Below are 9,732 nucleotides of genomic sequence, written 5' to 3' on the forward strand. Positions count from 1 at the left end.
GACGTCCTCCCTGCACCCATATATATCCACGTACCCTAAAACTTCCAGAACAGAGATTAGATCGGGAGTTCCGCCGCCAGAAGCCTCTGTAGCCATCGAAAACCAATCTAGACCCATTTCGGCACCCTGCCGGAGGGTGAATCCTTCTCCGGTGGCCATCTTCATCATCCCGGTGCTCTCCATGACGAGGAGGGAGTAGTTCTCCCTCGGGGCTGAGGGTATGTACCAGTAGCTATGTGTTTGATCTATCTCTCTCCTGTTCTTGATTTGGCACGATCTTGATGTATCGCGAGCTTTGCTATTATAGTTTGATCTTATGTTTCGCCTCCCCCTCTTCTCTCTTGTAATGAATTGAGTTTCCCCTTTGAAGTATTCTTATCGGATTGAGTCTTTGAAGATTTGAGAACACTTGATGTATGTCTTGCCGTGGATATCTGTGGTGACAATGGGATATCACGTGATTCACTTGATGTATGTTTTGGTGATCTACTTGCGGGTTCCGCCCATGAACCTATGCATAGGGGTTGGCACACGTTTTCGTCGTGATTCTTCGGTAGGAACTTTGGGGCACTCTTTGAGGTCCTTTGTGTTGGTTGAATAGATGAATCTGAGATTGTGTGATGCATATCGTATAATCATACCCACGAATACTTGAGGTGACATTGGAGTATCTAGGTGAAATTAGGGTTTTGGTTGATTTGTGTCTTAAGGTGTTATTCTAGTACGAACTCTAGGGCTGTTTGTGACACTTATAGGAATAGCCCAACGGATTGATTGGAAAGAATAACTTTGAGGTGGTTTCGTACCCTACCATAATCTCTTCGTTCGTTCTCCGCTATTAGTGACTTTGGAGTGACTCTTCGTTGCATGTTGAGGGATAGTTATGTGATCCAATTATGTTAGTATTATTGAGGGAACTTACACTAGCGAAAGTATGAACCCTAGGCCTTGTTTCCACACATTGCAATACCGTTTACGCTCACTTTTATCATTTGTTACCTTGCTGTTTTTATAATTTCAGATTACAAATACCAATATCTACTATCCATATACCACTTGTATCACCATCTCTTCGCCAAACTAGTGCACCTATACAATTTACCATTGTATTGGGTGTGTTGGGGACACAAGAAACTCTTTGTTATTTGGTTGCAGGTTTGCTTGAGAGAGACCATCTTCATCCTATGCCTCCTACGGATTGGTAAACCTTACGTCATCCACTCGAGGGAAATTTGCTACTGTCCTACAAACCTCTGCACTTGGAGGCCCAACAACGTCTACAAGAAGAAGGTTGTGTAGTAGACATCAATGCTTCGCCAATACCGATGGTCATCTTCGATACAACACCGTAGGTCGTGGTTTTGTCATGATAGATGTCCTCATAGGAGAACTATGTTGTGAGTCCAGTGCTGCTAGGTGAAAGCTTGGATGGGGTTGATCGAAAACGAGAGACGCGTTGATACGTCCATTTTGCATCATGTTTTTCTACTATTATTTATAATGTTTTGGTTAATATAACACTTTGTGGAGCAATTCTAATGCCTTTTCTCTCTTAATTAATTTGCAAGATTTACATGAAGAGGGAGATTGCCAACAGCTGGAATTCTGGACCTGAAAAAGCTATGTCAGATATGCCTATTCTGCACATCCACAAATGAGCTGAAATTTCACGAAGAATTATTTTGAAATAAATAAAAAATACTGAGGAAAAGAAATTACCAGAGGAGGACACCGAGGTGCCCACAAGGCACCAGGGCGTGCCCACCCCCCAGAAGGGCCTTGGTGGCTTGTGGGGCCCCTGGCCAGCCTCTGTGGCCCATCTTATTGTAACACCCCGTATATAACTTGCCATATTTGTATTCCAACTCTTGCCATTTCCGGCACTAAGTTATCATTTTTCCTCGTTGCCGTTTTTTGTCTTCGTGTGCTTTTGTCTTTGTCATGCATCTCATATCATGTCATCATGTGCATCGCATTTGCATACGTGTTCATCTCATACATCCGAGCATTTTCCTCGTTGTCCGTTTTGCATTCCGGTGCTCCTATGTCCTCCGGTGTTCCTTTCTACCTCTTTTCGCGTGCGGGTGTTAAACATTTTCGGATTGGACCAAGACTTGCCAAGTGGACTTGGTTTACTACCGGTAGACCTCCTGTCATGTTTCGTGCCATTTGGACATCGTTTGATACTCCAACGGTTAACCGAGGAACCGAAAAGGCCTCGTGTGTGTTGCAGCCCAACACCTCTCCAAATTGGCCCAAAACCCACCTAAACCCCTTCCATCATCTAGGTCGTTCGATCACGATCGCGTGGCCGAAAACCGTGCTCAATTTGGAGCCTCCTAGCTCCTCCTACCTATAAAAAGGCCTCTCCCCCCCCGAAATCCCGGGTCTCTTCCACCCCTAACCCTAGATCCCTCGTCCTTCCGCGCGCCGGACACGTCCGGGCGCGCCGGACACATCGCCGCCGCCGCCAATTGCCCGCCGCCACGTCACCGCCGCCGTCTTCTCCCTCCTCCGCGCCCTCCGCGGCCCGCCGGGGCCCATGGCCGGCCCTCCCCGCCGCCCGACCGGGCCGCGCCCTGCGCCGAAGCCCCGCGCCTCGCCCGGTCGCTCGCCGCCCCCAACGTCGCTCCGCCGCCCGTCGGCGTCGCGCGCCTCGCGGCTACGAGTTCCGGCCGCCGGAGCCCGCCGCCTCTCCGCCTCGTCGCCCTCCTTACCGGCGTGCTCCATCACCGCCACCCGAGGCCGCCAAGCCCCCTCGCCGCCCCTTCCTCGCCTCGCCGTCGTCCAAGTATAACTCCGGCTAGCTCCATCGTCGACTCCGGTGAACTCTGGTGAACCTCGAAGTCCGTTCCCCGACCCGGATCCAGATCTGGAAACCCTAACCTCGGTTGACTTTTTGCCCTCGTTTTCAGTAATTTTTGCATATGTCCATCGCATCATAACTCTGCAACCGTGGCTCCGTTTTGGGTGTCTAGCATATCAAATTATTCGTCTCGACGAGTACTTCATTTCATTCCATTGCACCATGTTCATTTGAGCTTATCTTGATGCCCTAAATGTTGTTGCAAGAGGGCTATGCAATGTTAGTTTCTGATTATTATTAGCAATTGGACATTTGTCATTTTTGCCATGATTAATGTGTGCCTCCTATGAACTTGAGCCCTACATGTGTTTTGAAGTATGCCATGCCATATTTACAGGGGTGTATGCCATGTATTTTTGTGATCTTTTTGGTGACTAGCACAAGCATGCAAAGTAGCCCTCGTAATGTTGCTGATTTCAGGGACTTAGAAATCTTCTAAGTCTTTGTCCTGTCATCCCATATTTTTATGCCATGTATTCTTGTTGCTACAGAGTGATCCATGCCTCTTTTGAGCATGATCAGTAAGGATGTTTTGTAGATATTGTTGTGCTCTATCCATCCATGTCTTTGTTTGCAATTATGGAGCACCCTAGCTTGACTCAATTGAGCTCTACTTTTGCTATAAAATGTTCCTGGCAGAATGTTTACGTGTTAAGCATTTTTGCCAAGGTTGTTGTAGTTGATCCATGCATGCTATGTTGTTGTTCTTGCCATGTTTAGCTTCTATGCCATGTCTACTTGCTGGGTGTATGCTTAGTTTGTCATGCAATGCCTTGTGGTGAGTGCATCGAGCTCGTAAACATGCCTACTTAATATTTGTTTTGCCATGTTCCAGTTTTCTACCAAGTCTGAATCTGTTAACGATAATTGCAATGTTCACATGGTTGCCATTGTATTTTCTGATCCCTTTTGGCTTATGGTCAGTAAGGGACTTTTGTTGTATGCTTTGAGTAGATTCATGCCATGCCTTGCTTTGCCATGATATGTTCCTATAGCATGTTGATATCTTGCTCTAAACATTGCTTCCTGATGTTAAATTCCTGGCATGTTGTTATTTTCACTAAGTCTGTAACCTGATATCTTTTGCACTTTTGCCATGCTTGTTTGAACCTGATATTGAGTGAATTAGCCGTAGCTCAGTGTTCATCCTTTGTCAAGCATCTTGAGTGGATCCCTGCCATGTATTTTGTTGCTATGTTAGAGTGCAGTAGCTTGTTGTTCTTGATGCATTTAGATGGCCTCGTGCTGTTAATCGCAGATCGGTGCCATATTTGTTTTGCTTGTCATTTCCAAACCGTGCATCCGATTCCGGTGATCTTTATATCGACTTCGACCAAAATCAACTCCAGTTTCCAGTGGAACTCTTGGTTTTCCAGGTTGAGGCCAGGTTCAATCATTCCTTTCCAAAGCATGCATAGGCATCGCATATCACATCCCGCATATCATGCCATGTTTTGCATCATTGTTGCTTGCGCATTGCACGTGGTTGATTGTGTCTCCCTTTGATGGTGTTCTTGCTTTGGGTAGAGCCGGCAGACGAGTACGTGATTGAGGAGCCTGTTGAGTACGCTTACGAGGATCAAGCTAACGTCAACTCGGAGAACTTTGCAGGCAAGATGACCATACCCTCGAAATCACTTCTATCTTTGCTTGCTAGATGCTCGCTCTTTTGCAATGCCTATGCTACGATACCTACCACTTGCTTATCATGCCTCCCATATTTCCATGTCAAACCTCTAACCCACCTTGTCCTACCACACCGTTGTTTGGCTATGTTACCGCTTTGCTCAGCCCCTCTTACAGCGTTGCTAGTTGCAGGTGAAGATTGGAGTTTGTTCCTTGTTGGAACATGTTTATTTGTTGGGATATCATTATTATATCTTGTCTATTTTAATGCATCTATACACTTGGTAAAGGGTGGAAGGCTTGGCCTTATGCCAGGTGTTTTGTTCCACTCTTGCCGCCCTAGTTTCCGTCATACCAGTGTTATGTTCCTTGATTTTGCGTTCCTTACATGGTTGGGTTATAATGGGAACCCCTTGATAGTTTGCCTTGAATAAAACTCCTCCAGCAATGCCCAACATTGGTTTTACCATTTGCCACCTAGCCTCTTTTCCCTTGGGTTCCGCGGACTCAGGGGTCATCTTTATTTTAAACCCCCGGGCCAGTGCTCCTCTGAGTGTTGGTCCAACCTGTCAGCCGCCGGTGGCCACCAGGGTCAACTCTGGGCTGGCCTACCGGAAGTTTGGACAATCCGGTGTGCCCTGAGAACGAGATATGTGCAGCTCCTATCGGGATTTGTCGGCACATTCGGGTGGCTTTGCTGGTTTAGTTTTACCATTGTCGAGATGTCTTGTAACCAGGATTCCGAGTCTGATCGGATTGTCTTGGGAGTAGGAATATCCTTCGTTGGCCGTGAGAGCTTGTGATGGGCTAAGTTGGGACACCCCTGCAGGGATTTGAACTTTCGAAAGTCGTGCCCGCAGTTATGGGCAGATGGGAATTTGTTACTGTCCGGTTGTAGAAAACATGAAACTTAACTTAATTAAAATGAATCAACAGAGTGTGTGGCCGTGATGGTCTCTTTTCGGCGGAGTGCCGGAAGAGAACACGGTCTCGTGTTATGCTTGAACGTAGATTGTTCTAGGATCACTTCTTGATCTTAGTTCATCGATCGTGCCTTTGCCTTCTCTTCTCGCTCTCATTTGCGTATGTTAGCCACCATATATGCTAGTGCTTGCTGCAGCTCCACCTCATACCTTTTACCCTTCCTATAAGCTTAAATAATCTTGATCGCGAGGGTGTGATATTGCTGAGTCCCCGTGACTCACAGATTCCTTCGAAAACCAGATGCAGGGACCGATGATACCGCTCCTGGAGATTCGACTGAGCTCAAGTGGGAGTTCGATGAGGACTCAGGACGATACTATGTTTCTTTTCAAGATGATCAGTAGTGGTGCCCAGTTGGGGTGATCGGGGACTTTGTTGCATTTGGGGTTGTTCTTTATTTTGCTTCCGTAGTCGGACCTTGATTGTATCTGGATGAATGTAATGATATTTATGCTATTGTGTGACGTGGCGAGTGTAAGCCAACTATGTACCTTTTTCCCTTATTCATTACATGGGTTGTGTGAAGATTACCCCACTTGCGGCATTGCTTACAATGCCATTATGCCTCTAAGTCGTGCTTCGACACGTGGGAGATATAGCCGCATCGTCGGCGTTACAAGTTGGTAATCAGAGCCTTCCCTGACTTAGGATCCCCCTGCTTGATCGAATCGTTGGCGTTGTTGAGTCTAGAAAAATGTTTTGAGTCATTTAGGATTATATATATCGGAGAGTAGGATTCTTTTACTCCTCAGTCCCTTCGTCTCTCTAGTGAGGCATCCTGACATAGAGTTTTGACTCTTCTCTTCTCAAATTTCACTAAAAAAAATTAGGATCACACGGGTATCTTGGAATCGTTCCGATGGTTTTGTGACGAGAACATTGTTCTTGGTGCGTCCTGACATTTAGGGGTTGTGGCAGTGTCCCGGGGAGTTGAGCTCCGAGGTGTTGTTGTCACAATTTTATCATTGCAATTCTGGAATACCTGAGTTTCGCCGACATCGAAAATCTCTTTTATGCAGTTGTTAGTGAGATAACCTTGACGCCACCTAGTACCGGGGCGGGAGTTCAGGAGTATTGCCATAACTCGTATAACAGATGCTTTTCCAAGGTTGAGGTAAATGATTTCCGAAGGTTTCTTGGTTATGTGTTGAAGGATGTATACAGCTAGATGTAGGATTTGCTAGCTTTGGGTGAGGTATTATCTTTCCCTGTATCCCCAACACCTAATTGCATAACCGGGAGAATTTCGGGAGTTTCATAGGTGGGAGTTCATGTAGCTCTAGTATTTCTTCCGCGAATATTTGGTTTGTGATTGGGTAATCCTCACCAAGTATTTGTTCTTATCCGTACCTTGTTGTTTTATCCATATACCTCTATCTAAGTGGCTTCTCAATTTATGGAAGTGTGACCATTTAATTGGAATTCATTCGTTCATTTTGCTCGGATGTTAAGACTATATGTTGCAATTTCGATCCATTTGATTCAGCTTGAATATATGTCTATCATGATGCTAACGGATGTCACCATCTTCAGGATGGCTCCTCCAACGCGTCAGAATCCTGACGCCACCACCACCTCCTCCTCCGGAGGCATGGCAAGCTGTGATGGCCGCTACCAATGCAAACACGCAGCTGATCATGCAACTCTTGCAAGAACGCAACCAATGGAATCAAGGCCATGGCAACAATCAGAATCAGTTTGCTACACTCAACCAGTTCCTCGCAAATCAGCCAAAGACCTTCAGTAACTGTGTCAAGGCAACAAACGCTGATGATTGGCTCGTGGATATCTCAAGCATTTCGAGTGCAGCAACGTCAGGCCTGAGGACTTTGTCAAGTTTGCCTCGTTCCAACTCAAAGACCAAGCTGCATAATGGTATCAGCAGTACAAAGATTCCAGAGGAGGTCGTGTGATTACCTGGGATGAATTCCGTCAAGACTCCAAAGCTCACCACATTCCTCAAAGTGTTGTTGAGAGCAAGCGTGAGGAGTTCCGCAATCTGAAGCAAGGCGGCTTATCTGTTTACCAGTATAACATCATGTTCCAGAAGCTCGCTGTTTTGCTAAGCAAGACGTCCCTGACGAGAAGAGCATGATTTATCAGTTCAGAGGTGGCCTCAGAGAAGATCTCCAACTAGCTCTTGTGCTTTTCGAGCCGCAGAAGTACGATGAGTTTTACAACATGGCACTGAAACAAGAGACTGCTCAACTCAAGTGCGATGCTTCCAAGAAACGAGTCAGGGATGCAACTCCTTCTTCCTCAACTCAAGTGGCAACTAAGCAGCAAAAGTATTGGTTGCCTCCTCCTCCTCCGTTCCGTCGGCCTTATCAGTAGAAGGGCAAAGGTGGCAATGGATCTTCCCACCCACCCAACCCAGGCTTTCAGAACAAGACTTCGTCTCAAGCTCCAAGATCAAGTGCTCCGTATCACCGTCCGCTTTCAGAGGTCACGTGCAACAAGTGTCAGTAGAAGGGTCACTATGCCAACAAATGCTTCAATCAGAGGCGTCTTCCTCCTCCTCCTGTGAGATCTGCTAGCACCGCAGTGGTCAAGCATAATCCCAAGTTTGCAAAGGTCAACATGATGAACGCAGCTCAGGCAGAGGACTCGTCAGATGTGATAATGGGTAACCTTCCTGTTAACGATATTCCTGCAAAAGTTCTTTTTGACACTGATGCATTGCATTGTTTCATCTTGAGACCATTTGCATCTAAGCATGAGTTGGATTTCCAAGATTTGCATAGACCATTAGCAGTTGTCTCACCGGGTAAATGCTTGCACGCAAGCTACGTGGTTCCAGATGTTTCTATCACGTTGGGCGACTATAAGTTGTTGTCTTCTCCAATGGTCCTTGGTAACTCGGATATTGATCTTATTCTCGGAATGGATTGGCTTTCTAAGCACAAGGCTCAGCTTGATTGTGCTGCCAGGCAGATTCAATTGACACATTCGTCTGAGGATGTAATCGTTTTTGCCACTCGTGATGATACCATTCGATTGTTTTCTCTCAACGAGAAGGGCGAGCTGGATGCCATCTCTCAGATTCCAGTCGTTTGCGAATATCAAGACGTCTTTCCAGAAGAGCTTCCAGGAATGCCTCCACACCGGCCAGTTGAATTCGTCATCGATCTTGAGCCTGGCACGGAACCTGTTTGCAAATGTCCTTACAATCTTGGACCTGAAGAGTTGAAGGAGCTGAAGAAGCAACTCGATATTCAAGAGCATATGGGTCTCATCCGACCTAGTTCTTCTCCATGTGGTTGTGGAGTTCTTTTTGTGAAAAAGAAGGATGGAACGAACCGACTTTGTGTTGACTACCGTCCATTGAACAAGAAGACCATAAAGAACAAGTACCCACTTCCCAACATCAATGAGCTTTTCGAACAACTCAAAGGTGCTCAAGTATTCTCCAAGCTTGATCTCGTATGGGCTCTCATCAGATTCGCATTCGTGAAGAAGATATCCCCAAGACAGCATCTGGAACAAGCTATGGTTCATATGAATACACTGTCATGTCTTTCATCCTAGTCAATGCTCCGCCAACTTTCTCTCGCATGATGAACTTCATCTTCAACGCCTACACAAATGACTTCGTCTTGGTCTACTTCGATGACATTTTGGTATTTTCCAAGAACAAGGAGGATCATGCCAAGCACTTGAGATTGGTTCTGGATAAACTCAGAGAACATCAGTTCTATGCGAAGTTTTCAAAGTGCGAGTTTTGGCTCGATGAGGTTCTCTACCTTGGGCATATCATCTCTGCCAAGGGCATAGATGTTAATCCTGAGAAGGTGTCTGTAATTGTGAATTGGGAACCACCTCAGAATGTGAAGCAACTCCGCAGCTTCCTTGGGCTCGCAAGCTATTGTCGAAGGTTCGTTGAGAACTTCTCTAAGATCACGCAGCCTCTTTCCAACCTTCTCCAGAAGCATGTGAAGTATGTCTGGTCGCCTGAATGTGACATTGCTTTCAACACCCTGAAAGAGAAGTTAGTCACTGCTCCAGTTCTGACTCCTCCTGATGAATCGAAACCGTTCGAGGTCTTCTGTGATGCTTCCCTTCAAGGTCTCGATGCAGTGTTGATGCAAGAGAAGAAAGTTGTGGCCTATACCTCTCGCCAGTTGAAGACCAATGAAAAGAACTACCCCACTCATGACCTCGAGTTGGCGGCAGTTATCCATGCTCTTTTAATTTGGAGACATCTCTTGTTGGGAAGAAAACTGGACATCTTCACTGATCACAAGAGTCTCAAGTAC

Source organism: Triticum dicoccoides, chromosome 2A (assembly GCF_002162155.2).
Source record: "Triticum dicoccoides isolate Atlit2015 ecotype Zavitan chromosome 2A, WEW_v2.0, whole genome shotgun sequence".
NCBI classification, from domain to species: Eukaryota; Viridiplantae; Streptophyta; class Magnoliopsida; order Poales; family Poaceae; genus Triticum; species Triticum dicoccoides.